The sequence below is a fragment of the Monodon monoceros genome, unplaced genomic scaffold, assembly GCF_005190385.1.
Source record: "Monodon monoceros isolate NGI ecotype Baffin Bay Population unplaced genomic scaffold, NGI_Narwhal_1 Super_Scaffold_20, whole genome shotgun sequence".
Classification (NCBI taxonomy): domain Eukaryota; kingdom Metazoa; phylum Chordata; class Mammalia; order Artiodactyla; family Monodontidae; genus Monodon; species Monodon monoceros.
In genome coordinates, this window is record NW_021703777.1 from 91,503,198 (window position 1) to 91,527,821 (window position 24,624).

The window sequence follows — 24,624 nt, forward strand, 5'->3', positions numbered from 1 at the left end:
ATTCAAAATCACAAAGATATACTACCTTGTTTTCTTCTAAGAGTTTTATAGTTTTATCTTTTACATTTAGGCCTTTGATCCACATCGAGTTAATATTTGTATATTGTATGAGGTGAGGGTCCAATTTTATTCTTTTGCACCTAGATATCCAGTTGTCTTAGAACATTTGTTGAAAACTATTCTTTCTCCTGTTGGATTTCCCTGGCACCAATGTCAAAAATCAATTGACCATGAATGTACGTTCTATTTCTGGACTCAATTCTATTCCATTGATCTATATGTCTATCCTCATGCCAGTACCACAATGTATTGATTGCTGGAGCTTTGTAATAAATTTTTAAATTGGAAAGTGTTAGTCTTCTGACTTTGTTTCTTTTTACACAATTATTTTGGCTATTCTGGGTCCCTCACATTTCCATGAATTTTAGAATAGGTGATCAAGTTCTGCAAAAAAAAAGAGAAAAAAAAGGCCGCTAGGATTTTGATAGAAAATACTTTGAATCTGTAGATTAATTTGGGAGTATTACCATCCTAATGATATTAAATCTTCCAATCCATGAATATAATGTCTTTCCACTTATTTAGGTCATTTTAAACTTCTTTCAATGATGTTCCATACTTTTCAATATACAAGTGCTACACTTGTTAAATTTATTCTAATTAACTTATTTTTGATGCTATTGTAAATGGAATTCTTTTCTTAATTTCCTCATGAGTTTTAAACATTTTCTGACCCCTGGCTGCTATCTAGAATCAATTATAACATCAAGGCAGTTTAACACATATCTAAAATATATATGTACTAGCAACTTTTATTCACAATGAAATTTTCAGGCTATCATGGAGAATACAAGGATGAATAAAACACTGTCCTTGTCCTCTGGTGTGAAGTAATAGAAAATATATGTATTGGTCTCTGCCCCCATTCCTTGAACAGAGCTCCTAAAACCTTTGTAATTTCCCAAGTGATAAGAACACCAGAAACATCTTTTGTTCTAATATTTGGCCTTTGGCCCTAGTTCCTGAATACAAGGCTCCTAAATCCCTTGGAACTTCCTGGATGATAGGAGTGTGTTTTGTTCTAATGAGGTAAATCTTACTGGACTCCTGCATAGCTTCAGGATGGCAGCTGGTCCCCACTCTCCAGGAAAAGGAAAGAGGGACAGGAGACTGAGTTAATGATTGGTCATAACTGCTTGATAAATCCTCCATAAAAATCCCAAAGTATGGGGTTTGAAGAGCCTCTGGGTTGGTGAACACAACCACATACTAGGAAAGTGGTGTCCCACCAAGTGGTGCATGGGGACAGAGCTCTTGAACTATTCTCTTTTGGACCTTGCCCTGTGTATCTCTTCATTTGACTGTTCATCTGTACTCTTTCTTATATTCTTTACAGTAAACTGGTAAATGTAAGTAAATGTTTCTCTGAGTTCTGTGAGTCATTCTAGTAAATTGCTGAATCCAAGAAGGGTGTCATGGAAACTCCAATTTACAGCCAGTCAGAAGTACAGGTTGCAGACAATCTAGAACCTGCAACTGGTTTGTGAATTGGGGGCAGTGTTGTGGAACTGAGCACGTAACTTGTAGGATCTGATGGTAATTCCAAGTAGACAGTGTCAGAATTGAATTGAATTATGGGACACCCAGCTAGCGTCACACAGAATTGTGTGAAAATATATATATATTTGGTGTCAGAAGTATTATGAGTGTGTGAGCAAAAGAGAAACACAGAAGTGTTTTCCCAAACTCTGCTAGGAACTTATATAATAATATTTTCCATTGTAAAACATTCACATTAAATGTCAGAGCACTTGCTATATAATAAATGCTTGTGAATAGTAAATAGATGAATGACATAATGATGGCAATGGTGATAATGATGTTTGCTTTAATGAAATAAAGAATGGATAACTCTTAGTCTGTCCATTAGTCCTACTTCCTGCATCCTCTCACTCTCCACTCCAAGAATTCCAAACTACTTAAATCTCCTAGACTGTGCCATTTCACTCCTTCTTATGGGATACTGCACATAAAAGAATGTGCCTGGAATACTTTTCTGTCCCCTGCCTAAACTCCCTATCTTTGCCTAACTCGTCCTTATCTCTCTAGTCTCAGCCCAGTTTAACTATCACTTCCTTCAAAAAATCTTTCCTGACATTTAAAATTTGGGTTAAATGCCCTTTATTGTTCTCTCACGGTGACTCCCAATTATCCCCATCTTGACACCATTACACCATTACACATCTCTTTTGTTGTCATACCCAGGAGTTTGTAAGGTCATGGAACTCTGTAGCTTTATTGTCCAGAACAAAGGCTGGTACATAGCCAGGGTTCAAAAAATAATGACCCCTCAAAATGATCAAACACGAACAAATAAAATTATCTAGAAGCAATCCATATCCTAAAGGCATTGGATTTAATCAAGATTTTCCCCTCCTCTCCCTCAATTTTTCCATTTTCTTTGCTTTTCCATTACATTTCTACTTTTTTCTTACTCTCTCTTCTACCTACTGTTTTAATTTTTATTGCCATGTGTCTTGTCAAATATTGTTCTTGTTTAAAGCATTCTGAAAGACTCTCTCTGACCTTTGAATAGTCATAAAATAGTCTTATTTTATAATAGTCATAAAATAGTCATATAGAATAGTCATATTTAATTAATACATAAAACCATTATGAAACTACTCTAAAGACAGATAAACGTTATGTTGCCAGAACCCACTCCCCATTCCCACAATACAACATACCAACTGGTGTTGAAGTAATATCATGTATTTGGAAAAATATAATTTTGACTCACTGGATATAGTAGTATTTTGGTATTTAATGAACTATATACAAAAGAAATTTGTTTTTGAACCAATAATTTTATTCTATTCTCTTCCCCTCACCAAAGTGTTCTCTGAATTGCATATTTGACCCAAGATTTACTAACTATGAGACTTAAGGTATGTCACTTTACCTCTCTGACTTTTAGCAATGACATGTGAACACTAACACCAATTTCTCATGTTATATGGAAGGACTGAAATTTAAAAAGACATATAAGCTGCCTGTCCCTGTTTCTGGCATGTTGAATGTGTACAATAAATTAGTTTCTTTCTCCATTCTCCCCATTTCCTATATAGACACAGCTATGTTCCCCAGTTAAATACCTGACTGAGATAGAAATCCTATTTTTGAGTAAGCATGTGGTTGATGATCACTATGGACCATTTATCAATAAAGAAATGAAGCATACTATAAGAAAAACAAAAATGAATCAATTTCTTATGTTCCTTTTTTTTATTATTATTTCTATAAGGGTTATTTAAATCCAAACTAAGAAATTATGACATTCTTTTGGGATTGACTCTGGTTATCCTTCAATATATGTACCTCCCTTTAGAATGTCAGTGTTGTTCATTGACACTGCCATATTTTGCTCAAAGAGTTGAGTATTTTCCAGAACGCTGCAACCCATTTCCCCTATAAATTATTCTTATTAATGTTTCTATACTAAAATGCCTACACGATGCATTTCTTTTAGTGCAGGGGGCAATTTCAATATTTCAAAGACCCCTATAAATCAAGCATAGTGTTGTAAAAACGAGGCAATTTGGCTGGAAAAGCAAAGACATGGTTCCTGTCTGACATTTACATCAGAAAGTCAGCCAAGCTTCTGAGTGCATTAGTCCATGGAAACAAGGGTCCTCTTATGATAAACAAGCACGCTGGGAGACAGGGTATTATCACAAAGAGGATTATTTATGCTAGTTCAAGAAACAAGAAAAGGGGGAAAATGTAATCCCCTTCAGATCTTGAGGCTGCTGATCAAATAAAAATTTCAAAGTAAATTTTTAAAAACTGGCTCTGAGAGTGCTTATTATTTAGTCAGAAAATAAGTTGGCCGAGAGACCTGAGGATGATAGAATATTAACAAATAGAAGGCTTAATGTTGATTTCTCTTGAAGCAGGATTTTAATTCTCTTACATATCAGAATCTACCCTAACTCCATTACAGACTTCATTGGAAATAAAATCATCTCTGTGGAAAAAAAGTAGACTCGTGCTTACTCATACAGAAATGCACACTCATTTGGAAACACAAATATGAAGCCCAAAGACAGAAAAAAATACTCCAAAAAACACCCAAATATGCCCATTCATGCAATCTGCACAGTGATTCTGAGGTCACAGAAAAGCCTGTGGATAAAAAGCAGGGCCAAGTGTTTAAGCCAAATCCCTAACCTTCCAGACATTTAATATGTCTTTAAAATGCCAAACGAAAATTAATAACTTCTACTTTTTCTTTAACATGGTTCAAGAAAACTCTAATCTGAGTTTTTCTCTGGTGTTCTTTTATTCAAGACAAGGAAAACTTCTAATATATACAAAGAAGACATAATTTTTAATTATATCACAAATATATAGAACTATTTGGGCCCAGTCTTAGAAAATAGAGGAAACAGTGATGAGAGCAAATAAACACACCTTTTATATACACCGGAATAGAGTCTAAACATAGTGACTGTGATCACCTGTGGAAAAGTCAAAATCATTTGAGAAACCATAGAAAAATGGTAAAACTGCAACAGAATTGCTGTTTACCAGCCATGGCTTCAAATCCCAGCTCCGTCTGCTGTTATATGCTCTGTAGCACTGGAAAAGATATTTAACCTCTCTGTTAAACATATGTCTCAGTTTCTGCATCTTTAAGTGGAGGTGACAAATATTTAACATTCAGATTGTTGTTAGTATTATAGTATAATGCCAGGCACATATTAGGCACTCACTCAACATAACTGTTGCACATTGATAATGCAATATGATAGTGCCTTTAAATGATTTGTAGATTACATTTAGTTGAATCAATTTTAAAATAATCTAATTCAAGCTACATTAAATGAGTAATGAAATATGTCCAAAAGAGATTAAGAATTTGAAAGCACAATTATCTGTCTAAAGTATTCTTTAATTCCAAGCAGTATGTTTATCAGTAAAATTCCTGGGTACTCAGGGAAAAGGGACCCCTTGATATGCAGCCACAATAAGACAGATGAGCAGACTGCACTATGTAGGTCAGAGGTGCCTTTAAGGGAGGTGACATGTCTGCAGAAACATTCATGTACATTCTTCCTTATAGTGTCAAACACAATAACCTACTGTCAAGTGGAAAACCCACCCCATAAAGCAGTCATCTTCATTACTCAGCACAAACCAGTGGTTCTGATGGATGTTTAGCATTGAATTGGCCACCTGCCCCAATGCCCTTGTGTCTTGGGGGCTCAGATTTGAAGTAATCTTCCATTCTGTGTCTCTGCAATTTTATATCCTAAAGGATAGGTGCAACCTCTTAATCTGAGACAAGAACATGGAAAACTAACAAGGGATACTAGCAAAATGTTAAGAGGTCCAGGTTCAATACCAGAAATGCATGGAAATAACAAAGAACATAATTTTTAGGGGTGTTATGGGTATACAATGAAAAGATGAATGTAAAGCACTTACATTATAAGTTTCAGACAATGGTGGCTAAAATTTTTATAGATAAGTTTTGTAAGAACAGTACCCATCTTTTACTTAGATAAGCATGTTATTGTTTTTAATGCTATATCTAATGAAAGTTTCAGTCAAATTGTCCAAGGAATGAGAACAATGCTGATTATAATCAAATGTAAGAAACTGAGACTAGGCAACTGGACAAAGAGACCCAAGAAGAGGATCAAGACAGTGACAGTAGATCATGATAGAGTCTACTAGGAATTTACTTTATGCATGTTAGCCAAGGAGTAGAAAAGCAGGTGGGTTATGGCAAAGGAGCAAGAATAAGACAAATACGGTTCTTGCTCATTTCTGCATCCCTGCCCCTCACTTCAACTTTCAACTACCTGTGTCCCTAAAAGAGCGTTCCTACCTGCAAATGGTGTATTGTCTTTTCTTAGGCCATTTTACCCCCTCCATGAAAAATCCTTTGTCCCATGTCCTAAACTACCAAAATCCTGTTCATGATTTCTAAAATGACAGCTAATAAATATGCCAAAGCTGTCCATGTTAAGGAGCATTTTAAGCCTTTGGCCTCCTTCTTCACTCAGGATATAGATTTGTTTTCTCATAGTGCTTTGGGGTGACAAAGTCTCTTATATACTGAATTAAGTCTCCTCAAAAGTCATGCAGTCATAAGGGTAGGACCCTAATATGATAGAACTAGTGTCCTTATAAGAAGATGAAGAGACATCAGGGATTTCTTCTTTTTCTCTTGCTCTCTCTCTCCCTTTCTCTTTTTCTCTCTCTTTCTCTTCATGTGCTCATAAGAGGAGATGCTATATGATGACATGGTAAGAAGGCAGCCATCTGCAATCCAAGGAGAGAGATCTTACCAGACACTGACCTTGCCAGAACCTTGATATTGGACTTCCAGCCTCCAGGACTATGGCAAATAAATTTCTATTGTTGAAGCAAGCCAGTCTGTGGTATTCTGTCATGTCAGCCTGAGCAGTCTAATACACAGCCTTACTCAAAGGACTGGATAAAATAGTGAGAATTTCAGACATCCTCAAAGACAAGATAAATAGAGCAAACAAATATTTGGATTTTGTAAACTACTAAAATCAATCTACACAGCATCTAATTCCATTTTTCCATCATCACAGTTAAATGTTTTGCTTAATTCTGCACACTAGAAAGTTACTATATTACAGGGCTTACTGAGTGTTTATTACTCAAATATTGACTGATAACCAAAGAGAGAAAATTTTCCAAAGGCTACTTAGCCAAGGATTCTGAATTTACTCATCAGTGTTTGGTGAGTGGGGGCATTAGAGGATGAGAAGGAATCTTAGAGGTGACAAGTGTAATGTGAGATGCTGGGATCATAACATTTTTTTTTTGTCATTGCTATTAATCAATTAATTCTATCAAAGAAATCAACTGAGATTCTCTTTTTAACCATGATGCTCAACATATAGGAACAGCTTCTATTTTCAAATTCTAGCTTCTCAGTGTGGAATACTTTTTGCTTTCTACCAAAACTTCCCTACTTTCCTCCAAATTTACCTACCAACAAAGCCTATAGGCAACCCATCTTTAAAGGAAATTGGTAGGGTAAAGGAAGAGTATTAAAACCAGTGGAATCTAATTGAGTTTTTCTAACATAATGAAAAAAAGTAAAAGAATTTTAAAAGGTAAGAACTCCAAAATAAAATTAGATAGCTGATTGAAAATTTTTAATGCCTGAAAGAAGTACTGAAGACTATGCAATAATTGAAGCTGCTTAGAAACTTCTTCTCATGAATGAGGCAGAGTAGGGTCAGTGATTATATACTGCTGAATAGGTCATCTTTCTGCATGGATATATTCCCTAGTATTCATGTTGTCACTGGCCCTAAGAAATTTTTTCTCTCACTTTTCTTATCATTTTCCTAAATAGAAAGCTCAAAAATCACTGTGTAAGCAATTCTTCCAAACATATATTTATTTATCCAGAGCAAGTTTTAAACAATTTCATGGCTCGTGGACATCTGACCTCAAAATTTTGGCAAATTGATAGGCCTTGTCCAATGTTTTTGCTCCTACATTTTTTATTATCTTGTTATCCCCATATTTTCAGGGTTGAATTTGTTTTACCTGTAAATGTATATTACTTGTGTTCTCAGGGCTGTTCTCTCAAACTAAAAATTCAACTAAAAGCTGATGGTTAAAAAGAAGGGAGATTTTAACTACCTGGGACATACAGGAGAATCTTTGAGACCTGTGTAATCATGTAATTGAAAACAAGTCATGCTTTTTTTTTTTTTCTCCCAGGGGCTTAACTCTAGCTACTACTTTCAATGATTTAATTTTCTTCCTGTTATGTCAGCTCCCACAAGATTGCCTGCAAAACATAGCCTTGTCAATGGCACATGAACACTGTAGCTGCCTGTTTTCTGTTGGGTGGCAAAACAACATTAAGTAGCTAGTTTTTTCCTTTTCTTTTATACCTGAGAACCTAGTGTAGCGCTGTCTTGATTGTAATTGCCCTTCTTATTTGATCTGCACATTTATATGACTTTGACAAGTAATTTCCTCTCTCTGAATTTCAACTATCTTATCCATTGAATATGGACAAAAAGATCACCCTTAAAGAATTGTTGCAATGGCGTGCACATGGTACAGATTGCTAATTATTCCTTAGTATCCATTCGTCCTTTCTGCCTTTTAATAATTAAACCTCTGGGTTTCAGCTGAGCACACAGTCTCCTGGTTAAAGACTATATATCCCAGACACCCTCGCAACCAGTTAAAACCCCTTGACTAAATTCTGTCCAGCAAATCTGATGGGACTGATGTGTTCAAGTTCTGCATGGTGTCCTTATAAGGAAGTTTCTTTTTTTCTCTGTCCTCTTTCTCCCTTCCCATAGGCTGGGATGTGTACATTGAGATGGTGAAAAAACTTTGCAAGCACACAAGAAAACACCACAGGGAGTGACAGAGAAACAAAAGAAAAAGAATATGGGTACTTAAGAAATCTCATGGAGTTGAAACCCTGACCTACTTATTTTAGTGAAATTATACATGAGAAAGAAAAGACCCTTTCCAAAACCCTAAGTGATCCAATGAATAAACCATGCAGCAATGTAGGAAGTCATGTTATTTCCCAAACACAAAAATTCCTTGCATATTAAAGTCACACTATGATCCAGGGCAAGAACCTAAACTGAAAAGTCACCAGGGTTCTACACATTTATTGTTTGTGAGTCAGGATTAGCTGTCCCATGTTATAGATGAGTAGGATTCAAAATAGGTTAAGTTACTTTTCCACTATCACAGTGAAGAAACTGTTAAATTGTTAAATTAAACACACACACATACACACACGTAAACATACTTCTCCAACAGAAAATGTTTTAAGTGTATATTGTTGGGATGATAGAGAGGTATATTGCATAGTGCGTGTTGAAAAGAAGGACCTCCCTCCATTTGAAGCAAATTATATAAAAATACTCAGTGAGTGTATTGCCTGTTGTGATGGTTAATTTTATGTGTCAACTTGGCTGGCCATGGGGGTACCCAAATATAACATTATTTCCGGGTACATCTGTGAAGTGTTTCTGGATGAGATTAGCATTTGAATCATAGATCGCTTTCCCCAATGTGGTAAGCATCATCCAATTTCCTGAAGGCCTGAATAGAACAAAAAGTGGAGGAAATGAACATTGTGGTACAATGTTCATTGCAGCTCTATTTACAATAGCCAGGACATGGAAGCAACCTAAGTGTCCATCGACAGATGAATGGATAAAGAAGATGTGGCACATATACACAATGGAATATTACTCAGCCATAAAAGGAAATGAAATTGAGTTATTTGTAGTGAGGTGGATGGACCTAGAGACTGTCATACAAAGTGAAATAAGTCAGAAAGAGAAAAACAAATACCATATGCTAACACATATATATGGAATCTAAAAAAAAAAATGGTCATGAAGGACCTAGGGGCAGGATGGGAATAAAGACGCAGACCTACTAGAGAATGGACTTCAGGACACAGGGAGGGGAAAAGGTAAGCTGGGACAAAGTGAGAGAATGGCATGTACATATATACACTACCAAATGTAAAACCGATAGCTAGTGGGAAGCAGCTGCATAGCACAGGGAGATCAGCTCGGTACTTTGTGACCACCTAGAGGGGTGGGATAGGGAGGGTGGGAGATGCAAGAGGGAAGAGATATGGGGACATATGTATATGTATAACTGATTCACTTTGTTATAAAGCAGAAACTAATACACCATTGTAAAGCAATTATACTAATAAAGATGTTAAAAAAAAAAAGTGGAGGAAAAAGAAATATGCCTCTTCTTTCCTGCCTCACTGGATGAGCTGGGTCATCTCATCTCATCTCATGGTCTCTGGACCTCAGACTGGGATTTATACTATTGGCTCTTCTTGTTCTCAAGTCTTCAAATTTCACCTGAATTATACCACCAACTTTCCTGGGTCTACAGCTTGCAGAGGAAAGAGTGTGAAAATTCTCAGCCTCCATAATTGTGTGAGCCGATTCCTCATAACAAATCTTTTATATATCCATATGATATAGATATAGATTAGATATAGATATACATATAGATATATAGATCCTACTAGTTCTGTTTGTCTAGAGAACACTAGTATACTCGTACACAGCAAATTTCACGAAAGAACTTGTCACATAGAAAAGCAATTTAATCATATATTTAAATGCCTGCAATTTCCTTGCTTTTGATCTGGTTCATCTTTAGATATCAGTTCAAACACTATTTTCTCTCTGAATTCTTCCTTGATTCTCAGGCATTTAGACATTTGCTAAGCCATATTTTCACAAAATGGACTGTAATACTTATTACACTCTGTTGTGTATCTCGTCATTTCTCAGTCTCCTCCAAGTCAAAAACAATTTGACTTTCCTACCCCTTAGCTCAGGCCACAATTGGCTTATAGTAGGTGTTCAATAAATATTTTTAAATAAACAGCTAAAGAGAATAATATTTTCAGTCTTTACAATGCGCCCACCACAGTGCTATTTGTCTCATCTGACCCCATGTGGTAAGGGCTGTTATCAGCCGCAATGCACAGACGAAAAGCTGAGGTTTAAATAACTTTCCCAAAATTACACAGCCAGTAGGAATCAAAGAAGATTAAATCTAAAGTTTGTCAACCACAACTTTATACCCCTTCTCAGTTGACTGAGAATATGAACCAGCTAGAATTGTTGATCACCTACTATGTGCTTCTTATTTTGATAGGGATGGAAGGTAACAAAATAGCTATAAAAATCGTTACTTCTGTCCCCCCAAAACAGATATTCTATTTAGAGGGAGCAAAGAATACAGACATGAATGCTCAACTGTATGTGTGTGTGTGGTGGGGTGGAAGGGGGGACAGAGGCATAAAATGACCATAAACCAAATAAATATCCCTCAAAAGGTCTCCCTACCAATTTTATCTATTTATTTAAATAAAATGAAGGCAAATGATAAAGTTCAATGATCTGCCATATGATGGTGGTATAAAACCTCTTCTCTCCTTAAGCATATTTATTTCTAGCTTCACTGGAATGATGAACTACCTATTCATAAAAATAGTCTAGTTAAGAAAAAGCAATAGACTATAAACTGGAATTAGCACAGATTTCCAAAGAAACAAATCATGCCGGCAAACATGATTCTTTTTGTCATACCATTTGAAGATAAGTTGATTAAGGAAGGATTGTAGAACTATTGGGACATATTTGATTTATTCAGGCCCAAGTTAGTGTCTCAGGAAAACTAGCTCTCATATTAGGCAAAATTGCTGTAGGTGTTGGATGAGCACTGTCAAATAGATTGCATACTAACTGAAAGGTCATAAAACAAAGAGTAATCACAAATTGCCTGGCATTTGGATGAAAATGCCCCGACTACAGGAGTTTATGAAACAGACATAACCCAAAAGGGATGACCGTGCCAGATATTTCTATAAACCTAAATATAGAAAATCATAATTCTCCTATAAATGGGAGGACTGAAATGCCATATAAAACAATAGTCTGAGGGGGTATCTAGTATTTGTTCTGCTTTTTAAAATACCTATATAATACATGTATTATCATTTCCACGATTTAGTCAACAAACGTGTTAAGTGTTCACTTTATGGAAATCATTGAGAATATGTAGAGAAAGGAGTTTACATTTACTTGGTGCCCAATACACGTCATGCTTTGAGCTAGGAGCTGTCCACAATTTCTCTTATATAAAGAAAACAGTGTAGTTTATGCTTAAGAGCCTGTTCTCACATGTCAGCTATTTGCCCTTGGTCAATTCATATAACTTGTCTCCTCAATTCTCCCATAGTTTTGCTGTAAGGATTAAATATGTTAATTTATGTAAAGTGTTTACATTATCATTACCTTAGTTTCACAAGAACTATAAGAGATAGGTAGCAAAGAGAGCATGTGCCTTCGCACCTGTGAGACCCAAAGTCAAATCTTGTTCTGCTGGTTTCTATTTTGTGAACTGCAGCTACTTTGTTCAACTCTTTGCACTTCAGTTCCTTCATAATTAAACTGAAGACCATACCTATCTTTTAAGATGGTTTTAAGGACAAAAGGTAATGAACTCAATTTGCCCATTGCCATGGCTGGCAAAATAAAAATTCTCATGGAATGGAAGCTGTAATTGTTAAGAAAACTACATTGCCCTTGGAGCTCACTGCTTCCATTTTAAATTTCAACAGTTGTTCAGAAGCTATTTATATTTTTTAATAAAAATTCTGATTGTATGCACATAATCTTCCATGATTAAAAGCATATACATCCATAATCCCACAGCCTAACAAACTTATATCCCTAAACCCCTGAGCAAGTTTTTCTTCTATATTACCTTTTCTGCTGCATTATTTATTGGAAACATACCAGATGTTTGAAGGGTGGAGGGGTGAGTTAAACTACCGTTCAAAGTCACATGGTAAATTATCCTACACAAACATGTTCTTAACATTTAGAAGCATTTTGCATAGCTGTTGCTTGCTTCAAATCTAAAGGTAAAAATATTTGAGATACTACAGTTTTGATTCATGACATATGAGATTCATTTAGAAATAATACTTATTTTCACACTTGAAAATGTTAGCTTGTTTTGGTTTGAGGTTTATAATTCATTTTAAAGATTATTTTGTTCTATATAAATCCCATCTGTCTTTAGTCTAATTAAAAGCAATTAACATTTAATGAGAACCTACTGTGTGCTAGGCCCTAGGAACAAAAATACAAAGATAACATGCCCCTTACTTTCTAAGAATTTAAAGTCTATTGCCAAATACAGACAAGTTAGAGACTGTAGTTATAAAAGCAGAGTCATTTTATATTTGGTTCCATCTCTAAAAGTGTTCAAACTATTAATAATTATTATTTCAAAAGCAAGAATAATTCCATTGATCTTTAACTCAAAGTATACAATTATAATGTTGTACACAACTTAAGGTCTTTTATAGTTAGTTGTAAGTACATACACAGGTTCAAATCTTCTAGTTTATTTTTGTTTTGTTTGTGTGCTTACCGGCTTGGCTTGCTTGCTTGCTTGCTTTCTTCCACTTCAGTTAATCAACTCCACCAGAGTATTGTGGTTGGAGAACAGGGTATGGTGTGTACCTGGGTCACTATAGAATTTTTCTGTAAATGAAAATTTATCTAGGTTGTAAGAAAATTGGTGTATTTTCCTGAACCTAGCAGAAAAATATCTAAAAATGGAAGTTCACTGTAAAGTGAACTGAGATGTATTGGGGGAAAAATGTAAAGTATCTCATATGGTGAATATGTGCTTGGCATCCAACAGATACTCTGTAAATATTTATTGAATAAAATCATCTACCATGTATACTGATCAGAGTTAGGTATTTGAAAATAGATGATAAATATAGGGAAGTGAATGAAAAAGCAGTCCCAACTGTCACTCAGTCTCCAGTTTTTAAAAGAGTTAAAAAAACCCATAGGTGTCCCCTTACTTTTCTATACCACAGACTGTGTGCCCCAAGTATTGGATGAAATTAATAACTGTTCCATTGACGTGAAAAATAAAGGTTGAGATGTAAATTTCAAGATGATACCCCACCCATCTCACAGTCGCCATGCATTACAATAGATAATTTTTATATGCATTATTACTTATGATCATCTCAAAAACTATGTCAGTAATACAGGACAGTTCTTATACTCCTTTTGAAAATGAGAAATTTAACACTCAAAAAAAGAAATTTCACAGTATTATATCACTAGTAGCTAGCAGTGTGGTAAGGTAATTTTCTAGTTGGGACATGTAGATCATTTTTTAACCACTTTAGCTCTTAGGTCACTTATTCTCTGTCTAACACACTATATCTGTCTTATGTTCTAGAAAATTCCAATATATTTGTGTAGGTTATTTGTCCCCATACTGGCCTCTCAGTTCCTTGTATACCTCTCCTCCAGTGTTGATGCCAACTCACCTACCACAGTCACTCACTCCCAAGGCTCTACCTCAATGTTGTCTTTTCCAACTATGGTGGTTGTTCCACATCTTCATTGCACGTACACCTCTCATTGGCCAGCATTTCCTTTCTTTCCAGTTTATTCACTCTTTTAGTCCAACTCCACCCATCTTTTTGTAGCACCATGACCTAAAATACATTGATCCTACTCCTTCTCTTTTTTCACCTTGAAGTGCTCAACAATTATAGTCATTATCTTTTCTATACCCTGAACTCCCTCGTGTCTTTCTTCCTTCATCATATGGCTACATTAATCTGAGAAATGAAGGTGAAAGATAATAAGAGTTTATTATATACCCCACTGGCACAGAGAGCTAAGAAAATGTGATTCCATCTTCCTAGCATGCTGAGAAGTGGGTGACTCAATCCTTCTTTTATACAACAGAAAACTGATCCCCATGGGATTAAGTGTCTTGCTTAATGTGATGGTTAATTTTATGTGTCAACTTGATGGGCTAAGGAATGCCCAGAAAGCTGGTAAAACATTATTTCTGGGTAGGTCTGTGAGGGTGTTTCCAGAAGAAATTAGCATTTGATTGGTAGACTGAGTAAAGAAGATCACCCTCACTAATATAAGTAGACATCATCAAATCCATTGAGGGACTGAATAGAACCAAAAGGCAGAGAAAGGGTGAATTTGCTCTCTTGCTTTACCTGGGATGTCCATCTTCTCCTGCCCTCAGACACTGACACTCTTGACTCTTGGGTCTTTGGGTTTGAACTGCAACTATACCACCCTCTGCCCTGAGCCTCAGCTTGCAAATGGCAGGCTGTGGGACTCTTCAGCTTCCATAATCACATGAGTCAATCCCTCATAATAAATCTTTCTCTATATATTTATATATATCCTGTTGGTTCTGTTTCTCTGAAGAACCCTAAAATACATAATATCAAAATGAATAAAGCACAGGGCCAGAATTTAAACCCAGCTTCCCTAAGGAGACAAAACTTGGTGTAAAGACTACCATTTTAGGAATCCAGAAACCCCTAGATTGTAATTCCAAAAAAAGACACTATAAATGAATTTCAAAGATTGAAAGCATTTAGAAAATCAACTGGCAGTTAATAAGCACTAAATACATGTTAGCTATGTCAAAATTATTTAAGATAATGTGTTTTTGCCTGTTTCTGTAAATTCATATAGAAGATACAGATTCAACATCTTTGATTTTATTTTTTTAATTTAATTTTATTTTATTTTATGTTTAGCCGTGCCACGTGGCATGTGGGATCTTAGTTCCCCAACCAGGGATCAAACCCGCATCCCCTGCTGTAAAAGTGCAGAGTCCTAACCACTGGACTGCCAGGGAAGTCCCTCGACATCTTTGATTTTAAATTATTGTGTTAGGATCTTCAAATTCAAAACAGTTCACCACATGGTGAGAAAGACCGGTCAGAGAAATTATAAAACAATGTGGTAAGTATGCTAACAAAGATGCAAACAAAGACTAAGGAGGGGCACCTAACCCAACCAGGGGCAGAGGGAGGGCCACAGTCAGGAAAGTTTTCAGAATAACCTAGCAGAGTATCTGGCACAATCTAAGGAACCAGTAAATGATAAATATTAGTAAATGTTATTGCTGTTGTACTTGTCTTCTGGATTTGTAAGCCCATTACGCTTTCACTTAAATCTAGTCAAATTCCCTAGAATTTGGATTCACTCTTAGACCACATCGGCAAAATTTGCCCTCCACTGGTATTTTTTATAAACACTTGAGATAGTAAGGAAACAGAGAAGGGAGAAAAGGGGCAGGAGGAAAGGGTGAAAAATGGTAGGATAATGACTATGCTGTCAGAGCATCCCTAGAACCATGTTGTTTAATTCCGAGTTCTTTGGGCTACAAGGAGTAAAAGATCTTATCAATAACCTAAATATTAAAAGGCAAGAACGAGGTTGAGATTTCTTATAGGGAAACAAATTTCTTAGACTCCAAAGATTGAAATAAAGGTATGTCCTGACTTCAAGCAGAAAAATAAAGCACAGAAATTTAACAACTGAGGACACTCTCTTCACCTCTTTAGGGACACGTGATCTCTTTCATGTTGCCTAGTCGGCTCATTTCTCTTTCCAACAGCTGCTTCTGCTTATTTTATCACCTTGTTAGAGACAATACATGACCAACAATTACATCCCTACTCACTGAACTCTCAGTCTTAGGGCCAGCCATTTAATGATTGTTGTCTCCATGGTGATAAAACAGCATAACAAGAGAGGGTCTCTGCTCACAAAGAACTCAATGTTTATAAAGAGTCGCCCAATAAATTATTCATATTAATTTCTTCTTTCAACAAGTATTTATTGGGTATGCACTATGAACCTAGCAGTGTACTGCATGCAGAAGATACCAACAGAAATAGAAACAAACACAGTTTTTGTTCTTAGGGAACTTCTAAAGTTTACTGGTTCAAGGTGGGTCAGACTTTAATCAAGTAATCACACAAATATTAACATAGATTAGAACATATTATAATGGAGGAGTTCATTGCACTCTAAGAGCATCTAACACACTTGGCCTTGTCAAGAAAGTCACTGAAAAGTCAATTTCATTGAACGTGGGACAATTGAGCTGAAATACGGATGCACAGGAGGAACCTAACAAGGAGAGGAAGGAAGAACATTCCACGTAGAAGGAAAAAAAGTCTGCAAAATCCCTGCAGCAGGAGAAAGGGGTTCAGCCAAAGAAATATAAGGAAGCCGCAGCGGATGGTCCACAGAGTGTAAGCATGTGAGAAATGAAGTTATAGCTCATCTAGACTTAGCTACACTGTACTTTGTAAGCCAGGTAGCACGATGGGAAGACACTTAAAGTTTTTAAGATGTGAGTGAACAATTATACCATCCAATTTATTCTTTGAAAGCATAAATCTGGCTATAGTACTAAGAAGAAATTAGAAGGGATTGGAGGTGTGATGGTTAAATTTGCTGTGTCAAATTGGCTAGGATATGGTATCCAGTTATTTGGTCAAACACTAGTATAGATGTTGCTGTGAAGGTATTTTGTAGACATGATTAACATCTACAATCAACTGACTTTAAACAAAGGAAATTACCATCCACAATGTGGGTGGATCCCATCTAATCAGTTGAAATTCTTAAGAGGCAAAAGTGAGGTTTCCTAGAAAAAAAGAAATTCTGCCTCAAGACTGTAACATAGAAATACTGCTTGAGTTTCTAGCCTTATTGCCAGCCCTATAAATTTCACACTTGAGACTGCTTGAGTTTTCAGCCTTCTTCCAACTGGCCTTCCCCCACAATAGTTTTAAGACTTGCCAGCCTCAGCAATTGTGTAAGTCAATTCCTTAAAATAAATTATACACACACACACACACACACACACACACACACACACACACACACATATATATTCCCTCTAGAGAATTCTAACAACCTGACTGATACAGAGGACGAAAAATAATTCTGTAATTGAACCAGTAAGGGTTTATTGTAGTTTGTAGTAGTTTCTGGTGATAGATACAGAGGAATATTGCCAGATTCCAGAGAAGTTTAAAAAGTAAAACCAGCAGAATTTAGTGATGGATTGGATGTGGAGGGAGCTTAGGAATGAGTGGGTTAAGTAAAAACATGGAGCTTCTGGTTAAGTCTAATTGAAGGATAGTGACACCCTTCAAAATGAGTCCTGCTTGATTTCAAAGATTTCTCCAAGACTTTCTAGAGAAGAAATGTGGGCAAGATTCTAGACTATGTAAGTCTGGAACTCAGAGGAAAAGTGAGAGCTGGTGATACAATTTGTGTCATTGGATACAGCCAACAACTAAAGGCACTGCTGTACAGCAGGTATCCTGGGCAGACAACAGAGAGAGAGAAGAGAAGGGAGCTCAGGATCAAGCTGAGAAACTTTTCAGCAATTAGAGAGGTCATGAGTCCTGTGCACATCCTGGTCCAAATAGTGCATACCACAGAAAGATCAAGCCTCTTTCCAAGATTTCATTCTATGGTGAGGGCAGTTTTAGCTAAAAGGACGAAAGAACTGAGCTTGCTGAGCAAACTTACTGACATTGACCAACTTTCTTGAGTTTCCAGTATGTTATTTTCCCCAAAGAACCTAATAGGTAAAAATAAACTCAACAGTGTCCCCTTCCTTGAAGCTATTACTGATTACGCTTCTCTTACTTAGGTGCTCATCCTTTGGGCATGGATCTCTGACAGAACAGTTGAGAATTTCCTGTCTGTCCTAGTAGGTTTTTTGTACCACAGGAAAAGTAACTATAGCATTTATATACGTATCCCCACTATTCACCTGGCATTTACTGGGCACTTAAGAACCTTCATGAAGTCTCACAGCTGGCCCAGGGCAGTATCAGGCTTCAAACCCAGGCTCATAGTCACTATGCTGTCCAGCCTGTTTTCCTTTCTAGAACCACACAGAATCTGCCAGACAATGTCAAATGCATTGAACATACTTTCCCTTTAAGAAACATACGCATCAAATTCTCTCCCTGTCCTTGTGTGGAGCGCTCAGTTCTCTGCAGCCCCTAACTGCTTCTGCCTATCTGCATGTCCAGGTAGACCAAAGATAGCCTTAAAGAGAGAATACATATATAGATATATATCATATATATGTATTGTACACAAAACACACCTAAATCTCCACTTCCCTAAATCACACGTATACACATACATTCTTGGTCTCTCGCTAAGCCACTGTGTAGTGGCTTTGGATTGGCTACTGAACATTCTGTTTTTGTACCTATAAACTAAGAATAAATGCATTACCTACCTCAAAAAAAAAAAAAAGAAAAGAAACTTCATTAAATAAATAAGTACATGAAATCTTAGAAACGTATTATTTATTTTACCGTAGCTATTATCACTAGTTCCATTGAAGTACAAATATTTCAGTAGCCCTTAAAATCCCATTTCCAAGCTATCTTTCTAAAAAGGCATTTTAGACAAAGTATGAAGGGCCATAAATCGACATTCAGCTTATGTATTTTTCTTCCATAATGTGTTTCCATCAGTGATAACATTTTAATCAGTACTTTATGGATGCTTCCAAAAATGTCATTTGCTCCTGATCTCAGCCATGCATCTCTCATGCAATAGGAGACTTCATGTGAAGGCTTGGGTGCATCAGAAAGCCTGAATCCAGGAGTTAGGCAGTGACAACAGAAAAGATGGTGTACTTTAAACACTGTGTCAACTTATCACCAACCAAGAAGAGAAGGTAATTCGAAGGCTTTCATTCTGTTCATGGTCACTGAGGTCAGCATTAAACATTCTATAGAACTGCCCCAGAGTGACCTCCTCTATCAAATTTTCCTATATCTGTCAGGTTCTATGTGTTCAAAATAAGCATTGTGCATTCTACATCTCTACTCAAGGTTATTGAAAATCCTCTTTTGAAAGTGCATCAATGGTTTTAAAAATACATACGGAAAGAAAACTGAAACATGCATTTTCTAAGAAAAGCAAAATGAAAGAGTTTCTTCCTTGTCTTTTTTTTAAAAAACAGAATCAACTTTGATGTGATGGGTGCACTGAACATGTCAGGCAGAATGTTATCAAAAGAAGTAGTTTGAAGCCATTCCTGGGGGATGATTTTGATGTCCAACTGTCCTTGTCTTACATGAAAGTATTTGGTTTAGACAAAAATTTATTTTGACCCAGAAATGACAAACACACACAATTAATGTAAAAACAACAAATCTAGGCCTTGGAATAGGGGACTTTGAACTATTTGATTAACGTCAGTTCAAAAAAACTGACCATATACTACTTTATTAAAAGAAACCCCAATTTGTAAACTGGGAATAAAATTGTTTCATTAAGTCCTCTAAGAAAATGGCAACACTGGAAGTTGAATCTTGAGTATTCTTTTGGTCCCTGGAAGACCACTAAAATCCATTGTTTCAGCAAAGATAAATACCCTCATCGCTTGACTAAAAAAATTAAGCAATTAAGTAAATCATTCTCTCTCTCTCTCTCCCCCCCTGCTTCCCTCCCTCTTTCCTTTAACAAAGCAATTGACGAGAAAATGAGAGGAAAACAATTCTTGTTACAGACCTGAAATCAGTAGCAACCTAGTGCTGTTTTCTTTTCCCATATTTCTGTTTTGCCTGAAGCGAACTCTGACTGTGAGTAAGGACCCCCGTGCATACTAAAGAAACCCAATCCTTTCTGATTATAAACAAACAAAAATAATATTTCATATGTGAGATTTTAGCAACCACTGGGTAACCAATATGCCCTTTCAGTCAATGAGACCATCCAAATCTCAGACAAGTTTCCTAACCGACTTGATATCCATAGATGAAAATGATGCCTTAAACTCAGCCCTGTGGCTCTGCCCAAGGAACTTCGAGCTGGCGTTGTTTGCTCAAAGGAGAAATGCTGCCTAAAGAGAGCTCTCCTCCCTCTTTTCTTTCTTCTTTCTTTTGTTTTAAAGCAAATTCCTGCCGACTCCTGTTCAGCCAGGAGGTATTTATCTGACTAGCGAAGGCACATCCTCCAAAGAGAGAAAGAGGAAAATAAACCACTCCCTCCCTTGCCCACTGGAGAGTAGGAGGGGAAGCTCCAGCTGGGTCATTTGATAACCTCCCACAGGCAGACTACCTAAGAGCAAACAGAAGCTTGGGAGCTGGTAAGCAAGGGGACCTGAGGGAAGAAAGGAAAGAGTTGGGCTATGGGGACAGGAGAGGAAGGTCCTGGGTTGGGGTCCCGTCACTGCATTTCTTTTGAAAGAAAAATAGCAGACATTCGGGAAAGGGGGCCAACCTACAGGATGAGGAATCCCACTTCATGTTTGCTTATTCTCTGATTTGGTTTTGTACTTATTTTATGTCTCAGTACAATGGAGAGGGTCAGCCCATCTGCAGCAGCCCATCTGCATCTTGACAGTTTGTAGACTTTTAACTCAGTGTAAAGCATGCCAGCTTTCTTACTGCACAAGGAAAGTCCAAGACATTCCCATTTGATAAGGTTCCTGATATACAATGAAATGAAGAAATAACAAAATCGAGTGAAGAAAATGGGGCTGTATTTTCAATGCTCACATTTAATAATCAAAGTGATGTAATGAACACCTTTTCCAATATTATCTAGGCAGACACAGATTGGGAGTGTATGTTTAACTGCATTTACAAATAATGCCCAAAGAGATAAAAGGAGACTTGGGCAATTAAGTATCCTGTTTTCGTGCTCCAGGCCACAGAACTAACCTCCCTCCACCCCTCACTACCATACTAAGCCCCACCCAGAAAGGCTCTGAATCCAGGTACCAGGGAAATCTCAACCAGCTAAGTCACAGAGAGCTCTTTGTCAGGGTCTGTGGAGTGGGGCTTATCTCAAGTGCCCTGGATGACAAGTTCGTGAGATCAAGGCCATCAGCCCTTCCATCCTGCTCCATGTCAGGAAAAGCCTATCTCTGGGAGCTGCCCATCACCCTCCAACTGAGAAAGTCACCTGCAGTAAACTCGTCATCTCACAATGCAGGGTTTCTACTGGATAGGACTGGTTACACTAGGAGAATTTCAAAGCCAACCCTAAATGTTGCCGTTTATGTTACAGAGTTGAATTAATTACAATAAGGCCTGCTCACAAATGTAAATGCACGCTCTATTTTGCTTACACAAAGATGATATGAAAAACAGCAACACCTGATCTTTATTGAAGTGTGATCCCAGGCACTGTCCTGCTGCTGGCTAGCAGGGGCTTCTTAGAGGAACAGCAAAGCATGTGAACTCTTGAAACTAAGAGCCTGGGTACCAAATACCACTCCATCACTTACTTTTTGTATTCCATCATTTTAGGTGTTGTTTTCTCATCTATAAAAGAGATAACTATAGCTCTTCCTGATTAGGGTTGTCAGGAGGACTAAATGACGTGGTTCATGTGAAGGTATCTCAGAGAATGCCAGGTGCATAATAAGCATTTACTAAGAGTTAGCTGTTAATGTGAAATTCACTTAGTAAATAATAAGCATTTACTAAGAGTTAGCTGTTAATGTGAAATTCACTCCTCACCACAACTTTAGGCAACATCTGTTAGTATCCTGAATGTAACTGAGACTTAAGTCAGATAAGGAAGCTGCCTCCATTACATAACATATAAAAAGACAAGTAGAGGTTCAAACCCAACTTTGTCAGATTCAGACGTCTGCTACACTGATTATCTTTCTCACATTGTTGACACCCTCAAAGAACTTGGAATGGATGCAAAAACTAAAGTATAAAAAAATGCAACCTGCAGCATTTTTCACTTTTTTTGAGAAAACAAGAATATAGGAAGCTGAATGGTTTATTTTACTTTCTCTTCATCAGCTCCCGTTTTGTCTCCTTTGTCTCTTTATCTTTCTACTTCTCCCTCTTTCCCTCTAATGATAAAATGATCTGACATAGCACAAAATACAAATTATGTGATATTACCTTAAATTGCTCCAGTTCATTTAGCTCACCATGAGCATTCATTACAGCTAATTATTGTAACAGATTTTTATTATTCATAATTATTTTTTCATGTTGTAATGACCATACATTTTAAAAATTCTGGCCATCATGAGTCACCAGTCATGTTTGTCGGGGATTTTTTTTTTTTTCTGTTTTTCCTTACAGAACACTTAGATGCTCATTATCATCAATGTATTTGTAGGTTGTTATTATTCATATCCAATAAAGCCCTTTTGGGGTACACAGAGTGACTTCTGAAACCCAGTAATTCTCAGGCCTAATGACAAACTGATGTTCTCCTTAATTTTAGAAAATCAAATTAACTACTCTGATTAAATGTACAGCAGATTTCACTGTGTTAACTGTGTCAGGTTCATGACTCCAGGCAGAGAGAGGTGCTTCCTTAGCTCATCCCTATGCAGAAAATACCTTTTTTAAAGATCCTCTTCCAAAACTGGTATATTAGGCAAGTGCAAGCATTCCCTGGGGAAGGGAAAATGAGCAAAAAATCGTCTCTTTATGTTAGGAAACTGCATTTATACCATCAGTAATTAGAATCAGGATGTAGTGAGTGCAAATCTCAGGCTACATGCAACAAATATACTATTATTTTCTTTAGATTAACTAGGTTGGGTTAATCGACCCATTTTTTGTCTAGCTCATGGCAATTTCATCTCTTCCTGGCACATACTTGAGGTGCCAAGGGCACATTCTACCCCTTGAGTTTGTGCCAAGAACAGGGATTTACTCAATGCTGAGGTATCAGCTGGACATCTTTGGTGATGCCCTCACTCCCTACAGCTCAAATTCCCACTGCCTCTTCTTTCATGGTTCCATCAGTTTGGTTCTTCTGCCATGCCTGGTGGAGAAATCTTTGACTGAGCTGGAAGGCCTGGGCACAGGATACATCCTCCCTGGTGCCCCTCTTGGCCAGTTCTTCCCAGGTGCTGCCACATCTTCAGGTGCTATCTTACAGGGTACAAATCCCCATCTTCAGTGAAACCAGTGGCATTCACTTCTCCATGCCTCCATGTGAAGGAATTTACTGAGAAGCCATCTCTTCTCTATTTGTATTTTCATTTTATGAGATCTCCTCCAGGTACAGGGCATTAAGTAGCACCCAAATGCACATGATTCCTAAATGGGAATCAAGCTCTGATCTACTTTCTGACCTTCAGACTCTATACTTTCTCAATATCTCTTCTCATATATCTAAAAACATTCCACATATTGTATGTCTACACAAAACTACCAGGTAGCTTCCCCGAGCCTGCTTCTTTAGAGTTCCCTCATTTCAATAAATGGCACCCTTATCCACTCACTCACTCACTTAGACCTGAGAGTCACCTTTGATTCCTCTTTCTGCTCAGCAGTCTCTCAGCAAATCCCTACAACACTATCGCCAAAATGGGGCCTGCATCTGGCTACTTCTCACCATGATCACTAAAATCCTAGTGCAAGCCCCATCACCTAGCACCTGGACACTGTAACTAGTCTCCCACCTTTGACTCTTGCCCCTCATACTCCATTCTCTCTGCAAGACAGACAGATCGCTCTAGAGCGTAAATCAGATCATATTGCACTTTGGCTTCAACACCTCCAGTTACTTTTCATTATACATAAAACCTAAACTGTGCTGTCCTACAAGCTTCTGTAAGACCTGGCCCCTGACTTCCTCATCTGCTACTTCTTCTTCTTCCCTTCCCTTCATCCACGAAGCTCCAGCCACACTACCGTCCTCCCTGTCCTCAAGTAGAGTTTATTTATTTGGCTCTTAATATTTATCGGTCATGGGGTTGTAATAACACACTCTACAGGTATTGTTTTTCATTTGATCCTCACAACAGCTTTTTAAATTGGTTACTATTATTGTTGTTACTGTATAGATTAAAAAATATATACGATAATGTGACAGATCTGGGTGAGAGAAACATGAGAAGGAAAAGAACTTTCCCAGGTTGGTGCACAGGCATCCTGGCATTATGTCTGAGTCAGGCTTTCTCAAATAGATGTGTTGATATTTGCCACACTGCCCAACATTCTGTCACAAATGGTTAGTCACAAGGTTTCAGTCAAAGTAAAGTGATATTTGGCTGAGAAACTACATCTTCTGTCTGCTCCCTACCACTACACTACTCTCTCTCTCTCTCTCTCTCTCTCTCTCTATACACACACACACACACACACACACACACACACACACACACACACACACACACACA